This window comes from Bos javanicus, chromosome 1 (assembly GCF_032452875.1).
Source record: "Bos javanicus breed banteng chromosome 1, ARS-OSU_banteng_1.0, whole genome shotgun sequence".
NCBI classification, from domain to species: Eukaryota; Metazoa; Chordata; class Mammalia; order Artiodactyla; family Bovidae; genus Bos; species Bos javanicus.
The window spans coordinates 112,384,694-112,395,486 of NC_083868.1; the positions used below are offsets into that span (position 1 = coordinate 112,384,694).

Here is a 10,793-nt window from a genome sequence, read left to right on the forward strand (position 1 = left end):
GAGGTCACGCAGTCTTTATAATATGAGTAGTGGCTTGATGGGAACTCAGGTTGTCTGGACCATACTCTACCCTTAACCACCATGTCCCGTTTAAGAGTACTTGGAGATACGGTTCTTAAAACCAATCAGGGCTTCAGGGTCTTTGCAGAGTCATAAATTTGTGTGAATACAAACTTATTTTGTTTACTGTTCACATGAATGAGTCTGTATTTGGTAACTCCCAGGGCTCTCTCAATAATTTAAAAGCTAAAATGTTCAAACTGTCCTGGGAGGGAAAGATTAATAGGAACAAAGTGTTAGCCAATGATGCCTAATTAGGCCAGTGTGAGGAGCTGAGTAAGAAATGAAAAAGACAAGTTAAGTTACAGATGGGTTGCGACTAGGATGAAAGGGGAGATTGTGTTCCCAAAGCCTGAAGTAGAAATGAATGGAAAGCACAGCAAAAATTCATACCCCTTAGGAATTCTGAGGACACATTACAACTGGGGCCACCGTGAAATAATAGCAGTCAAAATGCTAAGGCCTCAGATACCTGAACACTGCTTTCGAAATATTGCCACAAACTATGATTTATTGTACATAGGCATTTTTGAAGATATGTCAAAATTTATGCTTTATCCGATTCGAATTCTGAAAGGGCACATGATCACAAATGAGGATAAATTACCTCTTCACAGGCAGAAATATTCTCATTTTCATTTAGATATGTTGGAGTTTGTGTTTTTTCCCTCTTTCTGTTGTTACAGCTTGAGCAATGTTCTATCATGTGAAACAGAATTGGCTCTGTGCAAGCATCTGGAAGAATATTAAAGCCACATTTCAGCCTGGTATGGCATGTTGCTTACTTTGAGGGTGGGGCTGGGGGGAATTGTAGTTCATGGTTTTAATAATCAAATACTCCGCGATGAATATCAAATCTGATCTAGAAAGAACATCAAATTATGCTCTCCCATTCTCCTTTCCCCCTTTCCATCCCTCCCCATTGAGCTTAAAGATTTTCAAGTAACTTTTTCCTGAGTTTCTACCAAAGTTTCTATATGAAATGCTAACACACCTGAAAGAGAGTCCTTGCCTCCACAGGACAGTCACATGGAGTGTCCAACTACACATCAAGTATCTATCACATGAAGGAGAGCCATAGCAAGGGCTTTAATGGAGAAATGAAATGTGATGAAATCCAGTGTAGGTAAAGTTTACATCAGCCTGAGGGTATCAGAGAAGATATCACAGAGAAAGAGACATCTGAGCTTGGGTTAAACAGTAAGCAAGAATGTGACTAGTAGAAAAAATATTAGGTAAGAATTTCAAGCTTCCAAGTAGCTTAAATCAAAAAGGAGGGATTTGCATGTAAAGGTTTTGTTCCCAGCTAAAGGTGCACAATTGTAATTGGAGAAAAAAAATGCAGCTGCATTTATTTCAGTCTGCAGTCAATTAGTTTTCAACCCTTGGGTTAAAGATCAAAAGGTATAAGACCACAGTCAACAAACCTTTCTATCACTCACTGCTTTTTTTTTTTTTTACCTTTTTCTTAAAAGATGAGCAGATAATTAGATACCTGAGGAATCTTAACAAAAAAGATAAAGGCTAAAACACACACACACAAATAGACAACTTGAGGAAACCAAAACTATGCATAAATGTGAGAACATAGAAAGGAAAATTACCATTAATATTCTTAGAGAGATAAGAGAGGATATTATGTCCTTGAAATGTGAGCAAGATGCTATTATTAAAGGACCATTAAAAAAAAACCCTCAGAAATATTTGCAGCCAACTAATCCAACTGTGCTCTTTTCCTTTGCGGGGGGGGCCCATTATGCAATGGCCTCAAACAGCAGCCTCCTCAGTGGTGTACGCAGCCTATTGCCTGTATCAGTTTCCTTATGGGACCTTGGGAACAAGCCTTTCCAGTGGACATTCATGCCTGATGGCATGCTGTCCCAAATCTAGGCTCCAGACAAGTATGTGTCTTTGGAAAGCCCTAGGGTACAGTGGCCACGGTCCACATTGGCCAAGTCATCATGTCCATCCGTACAAAGCTGCAGAACAAGGAGCATGTGATCAAGGACCTCTGCAAGGCCAAGTTCAAGGCTTCTGGCCACCAGAAGATCCACAGCTCCAAGAAGTGGGGATTTACTAAGTTTAATGTGAATGAATTTGAAAATATGATGGCAGCAAAGCAGTTCATCTCAGATGGCTCTGGTGTCAAATAAATCCTTAATCGTGGCCCCTGCACAAATGGTGGGCCCTGCACTCATGAGAGCCTTGGCTCTGTCCCCTCCTTACTCATGTCCACCAATAAATCCTACTTTCCTGTCAAAAACAAAAAAACTCAGAAACAAAAAAAAGTGATAACAGATATAAGAAAAGTATAAAATTAATATTATAAAGTAGAGAATGGCAGACTATAAATTTGTTAGGGCTGCCATAACAAAGTATCACAGACTGGGTGTCTTAAAGTGAAAGTAAAGTGGCTCAGTTGTGTCTGACTCTTAGTGACCCCATGGACTGCAGCCTACCAGGCTCCTCCGTCCATGGGATTTTCCAGGCAAGAGTACTGGGGTGGGTTGCCAGTGTCTTAAACAACAGAAATTTATTTTCTTAGTTCTAAAGGCTAGAAGTTGAAGATCAAAGTATAAGCAGATTTGGTTTCTTCTGAGGCCTCTCTCTTCAACTTGTTAGTGGCCACCTTCATGTTCACATGGCATTCTCCGTGTGTGTGTGTGTGTGTGTGTGTGTGTGTGTATTCTATCTTCCTCTTTTTATAAGGGCACCAGTCATATTGGATTAGGTCCCACCCTAATGACCTCATTTTAACTTGATTATTTCTGTAAAGACCTTATCTTCAAATACAGTCACACTCTAAGGTACTGGCAGATAGGACTTTAACTTATGAATGTGGGGGAATGCAATTCAGCCTGTTACATAGACCAAAAAGACTTAGAAACAGAAAACTGGAAAGAAGAGTAAAGAATAGTGGAGGATGGGTCAAGAAAATCCAACACCTGAAAAATATGAATTCTGGAATAAAAGCAGAGGAAAACCAGAGAAGAATAAAGCCTTTAATAAAAAAAAAAAAAATTAAGACAATTTCTCAGAATTATAATACTCAAGTTTCAAGATTAAAAGTTTCTAGGAATATGCAAGAAAATAGATGAAGACAGATCCACACCAAGGCAATTATTTTTAAAAAATTAAAAATATGGGGACAGAGGGAAGATCCTATAGAAATCTAGAGGGAAAAATACAGGTTGTATACAAAATGGTAGGAATCAGAACACCTTCAGAATTATCAAAACCAACATTGAGAGATAGCGTAGCAATGTCTTCAAAAATTTAGAGAAAAAATTATTTCTGAGTATGAATTCTACATAAGACAAATAAGTCAAATGGAGAGCAGAATGAAAGCATCACCAATAAGAAACATCTCAAAATTTTATCTTTTAAATACTCTTTCTCAGAGCTTCACCAAAATTAGAAAGTAAACAAAGAAAGATACAGATAGAATAGTGGTTCTCGTTCACAGCTGCCCACTGGAGTCAACCAGGATGCTTTAAGAAATACTGGCGGGGGCGGGGGGCCATCTCCAAAAGTTCTGAAGCAATTGGTCTGGATGGGGCCTGGGCCTTTTAAATTTCCCTCAGATGATTTTTATGTACATCCAAAGTGGATATGGATGAAAGAAGAGACAGGAAGGGAAATCCCCATGGTAAAAGAGAAGGGATTCTGGAACAAAAGTTTTACACCAAGAAAAGAGTGCAACCTATCAGAAAACCCCATGAGAAATTCCTTCAAATGGATGAAATAGAAACAATATCTATAGCAAAGTATAGGAAGCAAATTTGGACAACTGATATAAAGTTTTGGTGTAGTTAGTGATAGGAATATAGGAAACAAAAGAAATTTAAAAAATAAACTAATTCCATGGATACAAAAACTATTCAAGAAGGAACTGTTATCAGAGCTTTAGCTGTGAAAAAGAGTTTATATAAACACTGAATATCAGGGGGAAAGGAAAAGAAAGTGTACAGGTGTGCAATGGTGGGTTGGTTGTGAAAGAGTTGCTCTTCTTTTCCTACAGTGGGAGAATAAGACATAATGGTTAGAAATAAAACATCAAAAAGTAACAGTACAAGTGTGCTATTTAGAAAGCTAAACATTTTGGAAATGGTTCCTTCTGGAGAGTGGGGAATAGGTTGGGAAGCTAGAGGACTGCTGTTTCTCATAAAAAGGTTTTTTTTAAACTATTTGACTTCTTAAACTATGCACATTTTTAAGCTTAATATACATTAAAAAAAACCCTATAAGAGCTAAAAAGGGGGAAAAAAGATAAGACAAATTACTGAGGGATGACAAAGGAAAACATGAGAACAGAGAAAAGCTAGATCATGTCTTGATCTAAACCTTGACATCAGGGAGATCAATCAGAGTTTTCTACAGAAACGCTTTGGGTAGAGACCAATATTAAAGGCTTAAGTTAGGATGAAAAGAGCTGTAACTTTTTTCAGGGATAAGAACTGTTGTGGATTTCCTTTGAGGTCAGAGGGTTTTTATCAGAGAGTAGAGCCATCTAATGGAGAAGGCAATGGCACCCCATTCCAGTACTCTTGCCTGGAAAATCCCATGGACAGAGGAGCCTGGTTGGCTGCAGTCCATGGGGTTGCAAAGAGTCGGACATGACTGAGCGACTTCACTTTCACTTTTCCCTTTCATGCATTGGAGAAGGAAATGGCAACCCACTCCAGTGTTCTTGCCTAGAGAATCCCAGGGACAGGGGAGCTTGCTGGGCTGCCGTCTATGGGGTTGCACAGAGTCGGACACGACTGAAGTGACTTAGCAGCAGCAGCAGCAGCAGAGCCATCTAAGGGGGCTTCCCTGATGGCTCAGCAGGTAAAGAACCCACCTGCAATGCAGGAAATGAGGGTTTGATCCCTAGGTCAGGAAGATCCCCTGGCAGAGGAAATAGCAACCCACTTCAGTATTCTTACCTTGGGCATGGGGTATCTCTTCACGGCTGCTCCAGCAAAGTGCAGCCATTGCTCCTTACCTTGGACAAGGGGTATCTCCTCACCGCCACCCTTCCTGACCTTCAACGTGGGATAGCTCCTCTAGGCCCTCCTGCGCCCGCGCAGCCGAGATACCCCACGGCCAAGGTAAGAGAAACCCAAGTAAGACAGTAAATGTTGCAAGAGGGCATCAGAGGGCAAACACACTGAAACCATACTCACAGAAAACTAGTCAGTCTAATCACTCTAGGATCACAGCCTTTTCTAACTCAATGAAACTAAGCCATGCCCGTGGGGCAACCCAAGACGGGCGGGTCATGGTGGAGAGATTTGACAGAATGTGGTCCACTGGAGAAGGGAATGGCAAACCACTTCAGTATTCTTGTCTTGAGAACCCCATGAACAGTATTAAAAGTTCCCCAGGTCAGTAGGTGCCCAATATGCTACTGGAGATCAGTGGAGAAATAACTCCAGAAAGAATGAAGGGATGGAGCCAAAGCAAAACGAATACCCAGCTGTGGATGTGACTGGTGATAGAAGCAAGGTCTGATGCTGTAAAGAGCAATATTGCATAGGAACCTGGGATGTCAGGTCCATGAATCAAGGCAAATTGGAAGTGGTCAAACAAGAGATGGCAAGAGTGAATGTTGACATTCTAGGAATCAGCAAACTGAAATGGACTGGAATGGGTGAATTTAACTCAGATGACCATTATATCTACTACTGCGGGCAGGAATCCCTCAGAAGAAATGGAGTGGCCATCATGGTCAACAGAAGAGTCCGAAATGCAGTACTTGGATGCAATCTCAAAAACAACAGAATGATCTCTGTTCATTTCCAAGGCAAACCATTCAATATCACAGTAATCCAAGTTTATGCCCCAACCAGTAATGCTGAAGAAGCTGAAGTTGAATGGTTCTATGAAGACCTACAAGACCTTTTAGAACTAACACCCAAAAAAGATGTCCTTTTCATTATAGGGGACTGGAATGCAAAAGTAGGAAGTCAAGAGACACCTGGAGTAACAGGCAAATTTGGCCTTGGAAGATGGAATGAAGCAGGGCAAAGGCTAATAGAGTTTTGCCAAGAAAATGCACTGGTCATAACAAACACCCTCTTCCAACAACACAAGAAAAGACTCTATACATGGACATCACCAGATAGTCAACACCGAAATCAGATTGATTATATTCTTTGCAGCCAAAGATGGAGAAGCTCTATACAGTCAGCAAAAAACAAGACCAGGAGCTGACTGTGGCTCAGACTATGAACTCCTTATTGCCAAATTCAGACTGAAATTGAAGAAAGTAGGGAAAACCAATAGACCATTCAGGTAGGACCTAAATCAAATCCCTTATGATTATACAGTGGAAGTGAGAAATAGATTTAAGGGCCTAGATCTGATAGATAGAGTGCCTGATGAACTATGGAATGAGGTTCATGACATTGTACAGGAGACAGGGATCAAGACCATTCCCATAGAAAATAAATGCAAAAAAGCAAAATGGCTGTCTGGGGAGGCCTTACAAATAGCTGTGAAAAGAAGAGAAGTGAAAAGCAAAGGAGAAAAGGAAAGATATAAACATCTGAATGCAGAGTTCCAAAGAATAGCAAGAAGAGATAAGAAAGCCTTCTTCAGTGATCAATGCAAAGAAATAGAGGAAAACAACAGAATGGGAAAGACTAGGGATCTCTTCAAGAAAACCAGAGATACCAAAGGAACATTTCATGCAAAGATGAGCTCGATAGAGGACAGAAATGGTATGGACCTAACAGAAGCAGAAGATATTAAGAAGAGATGGCAAGAATACACAGAAGAACTGTACAAAAAAGATCTTCACGACCCAGATAATCACAATGGTGTGATCACTGACCTAGAGCCAGACATCCTGGAATGTGAAGTCAAGTGGGCCTTAGAAAGCATCACTACGAACAAAGCTAGTGGAGGTAATGGAATTCCAGTTGAGCTATTTCAAATCCTGAAAGATGATGCTGTGAAAGTGCTGTACTCAATATGCCAGCAAATTTGGAAAACTCAGCAGTGGCCACAGGACTGGAAAAGGTCAGTTTTCATTCCAATCCCAAAGAAAGGCAACGCCAAAGAATGCTCAAACTACCACACAATTGCACTCATCTCACAGGCTAGTAAAGTAATGCTCAAAATTCTCCAAGCCAGGCTTCAGCAATGTGTGAACCGTGAACTTCCTGATGTTCAAGCTGGTTTTAGAAAAGGCAGAAGAACCAGAGATCAAATTGCCAATATCCGCTGGATCATGGAAAAAGCAAAAGAGTTCCAGAAAAACATCTATTTCTGCTTTATTGAGTATGCCAAAGCCTTTGACTGTGTGGATCACAATAAACTGTGGAAAATTCTGAAAGATGGGAATACCAGACCACCTGATCTGCCTCTTGAGAAATTTGTATGCAGGTCAGGAAGCAACAGTTAGAACTGGACATGGAACAACAGACTGGTTCCAAATAGGAAAAGGAGTTTGTCAAGGCTGTATATTGTTACCCTGTTTATTTAACTTCTATGCATCATGAGAAACGCTGGACTGGAAGAAACACAAGCTGGAATCAAGATTGCCAGGAAAAATATCCATAACTTCAGATATGCAGATGACACCACCCTTATGGCAGAAAGTGAAGAGGAACTCAAAGCCTCTTGATGAAAGTGAAAGTGGAGAGTGAAAAAGTTGGCTTAAAGCTCAACATTCAGAAAAAGAAGATCATGGCATCCGGTCCCACCACTTCATGGGAAATAGATGGGGAAACAGTGGAAACAGTGTCAGACTTTATTTTTCTGGGCTCCAAGATCACTACAGATGGTGACTGCAGCCATGAAATTAAAAGATGCTTACTCCTTGGAAGGAAAGTTATGACCAACCTAGATAGTATATTCAAAAGCAGAGACATTACTTTGCCAACAAAGGTTCGTCTAGTCAAGGCTATGGTTTTTCCTGTGGTCATGTATGGATGTGAGAGTTGGACTGTGAAGAAGGCTGAGTGCCGAAGAATTGATGCTTTTGAAGTGTGGTGTTGGAGAAGACTCTTGAGAGTCCCTTGGACTGCAAGGAGATCCAACCAGTCCATTCTGAAGGAGTTTCTGGGATTTCTTTGGAAGGAATGATGCTAAAGGTGAAACTCCAGTACTTTGGCCACCTCATGCGAAGAGATGACTCATTGGAAAAGACTCTGATGCTGGGAGGGATTGGGGGCAGGAGGAGAAGGGGACGACAGAGGATGAGATGGCTGGATTGCATCACTGACTGGATGGACGTGAGTCTGAGTGAACTCCGGGAGTTGGTGATGGATGGAGAGGCCTGGCGTGCTGCGATTCATGGGGTTGCAAAGAGTCGGACACGACTGAGCAACTGATCTGATCTGATCTTATCAGTATTCTTGCCTGGGAAATCCCATGGACAGAAGAGCCTGGAGGGCTACAATCTAGAGTCTCAAAGAGTCAGATACGACTGAATGATTGAGTATGTAAAGCCATCTAAAGAGACCAGACAATCCAATATTTAATTACCTAGTGACTAATTAAGTAAACATTGACTTACCATCTGCTCTACCCTGGATGTTAGATATAATAGGAGCAATGGTTAATTCCCCTTTGGGTATCAATTTAGTCTCCTCAAAGTACTTGGTTATTAGTCTGTTGCTGCTGCTGCTGCTAAGTCGCTTCAGTCGTGTCCAACTCTGTGCGACCCCATAGATGGCAGCCCACCAGGCTCCCCGGTCCCTGGGATTCTCCAGGCAAGAACAGTGGAGTGGGTTGCCATTTCCTTCTCCAATGCATGAAAGTGAGAAGTGAAAGTGAAGTCGCTCAGTCATGTCGGACTCTTCGAGACCCCATGGACTGAAGCCTACCAGGCTTCTCCATCCATGGGATTTTCCAGGCAAAAGAGTACTGGAGTGGGGTCCCATTGCCTTAGTCTGTATTGGGCTTTAAAAAAGTCTCATTAACAGGGAACACAACCTTTTAGGGAAGAATTTTCCTTTGTTTAGGAAAAAGTCTTGATCATCCCCCAACACATAATTGAATAGCAAAAGATCTGGCAATATAGTATGTGGCCCAACTGCTTTGCATAAGAATAGGAGTTTGCAGCGAGTAGAGTAGAGGGGGTGAACCAACAAAGGTCCGTCTAGTCAAAGCTATGGTTTTTCCAGTAGTCATGTGCAGATGTGAGAGTTGGACTATAAAGAAAGCTGAGTGCCAAAGAATTGATGCTTTTGAACTGGGGTGTTGGAGAAGACTCTTGAGAGTCTTCCAACCAGTCAATCAAAGGAAATCAGTCCTGAATATACATTGGAAGGACTGATGCTGAAGCTGAAACTCCAATACTTTCGCCACCTGGGGTGAAGAGCTGACTCCTTTGAAAAGACCCTGATGCTGGGAAGATTGAAGGCAGGAGGAGAAGGGGGTGACAGAGGATGAGATGGTTGGATGACATCACCGACTTGAAGGACATGAGTCTGAGTAAACTCTGGGAGTTGGTGATGGACAGGGAGGCCTGGTGTGCTGCAGTCCATGGGGTCGCAAAGAGTCGGACATGACTGAAGGACTGAACTGAACTGAACAGAGTGGGTGGAGGTTGGAGGAAACAGCTGAGTAACAGGGCAGAGGAGTCTAAAGCATTAAGTCAGAAATATCAATGTTCCATTTAAGGGTCTCTGTTTAAATGACGTACATTCTTACCTATATTCCTAAAGCCTTCAGTGAAGTATGCCACACATTTAAAGCCCTTATGAAAGTGAGGCTTTTTATCTTACTTTGGAGAAGTTTATTTGGTTCGAAACAGTTGAAATAAAGACACACTCCCCAAGCAGAGAGAGAAAGAAAAAGCAATCAGCAGAACAGAACTTGGTGACTGAAGATACTTCTGAGTCACAAGACAAAAATGGGGATTAAAGACAATTTTCTTTACATCTCAAGTGACAGCAAAATCTTAGCTGCTATTTGGGTTTCAACTCAATTATACCAGTTATCATAATCCATTTTAGATTATAGATGATTGTAGGTGATGTGTGCAGTTTCATCGAAATCCTGGCTACGGAGTGGGGATGGAGTCAGTTCATAGAAGGAGAGGGATTCTAGGCAGAACTCCTAGACTAGCAATAAGTGTCTGTGACAGTGGTTTTCCTTAACTCAGCAGTAATTGTTTCCATCACTTGTTAGTCATTGTCTATTGTATTGTTATATGAGAGATCTTGGGTTGACTGGCCATGGTAATACACCATAAACTTCTTGTGAGAATATTATATTTCTTTGTAGTCCTTTTGCACTGAACCCAAGTTTACAAATGAGATCAAGGAATAGGTTTTATGAAAGCAGAAACTGTGCCTGTTCTGTTTTACCAGTGTTTCCCAGGATAGTGCCTGGCCTACTAAAGAAGCAAAATACAAGTATTTGTTGAATTAATTAAAAAAATAGCTACCCAGTAAATAGTTTGTTGAATAATGCATTTTTATGAGTTAGAACCGGAAGAAATGTGGTGAATGGTGGCCGATGAGAAGTAAGACAGAAAAATACAGAATATGTTAATCTGTATAATCTGTTATCATGGTCTCTTTTCTTTTCTCAGTGTTCACTAACCCCAGTTGCTACAGAATGGAATCATGATTCCCTAACTCTGTGTTTGGTGATTTTCCAACTAATTCACAAATGAATTTCAATATTTGCCAACAAATTGAACTGGATTCACAAAAACAAAATCTCATGGCCAACAAATTGAACTGAACCCACTAAAACATAATCTCATTTTTCATATTATTTGACTCCTT

At 41.0% G+C, this 10,793-nt stretch overlaps 1 non-coding gene across 1 annotated transcript; it reads left to right on the plus strand.

The window, feature by feature from the left end:
- The first annotated feature begins 1,764 nt into the window (after nt 1-1,764).
- LOC133255256 (small nucleolar RNA SNORA70) lies at nt 1,765-1,903 on the plus strand. Its single transcript, XR_009738906.1, has one exon. It is a non-coding gene; the product is annotated as a small nucleolar RNA SNORA70 (small nucleolar RNA).
- Nucleotides 1,904-10,793: the final 8,890 nt, after the last annotated feature.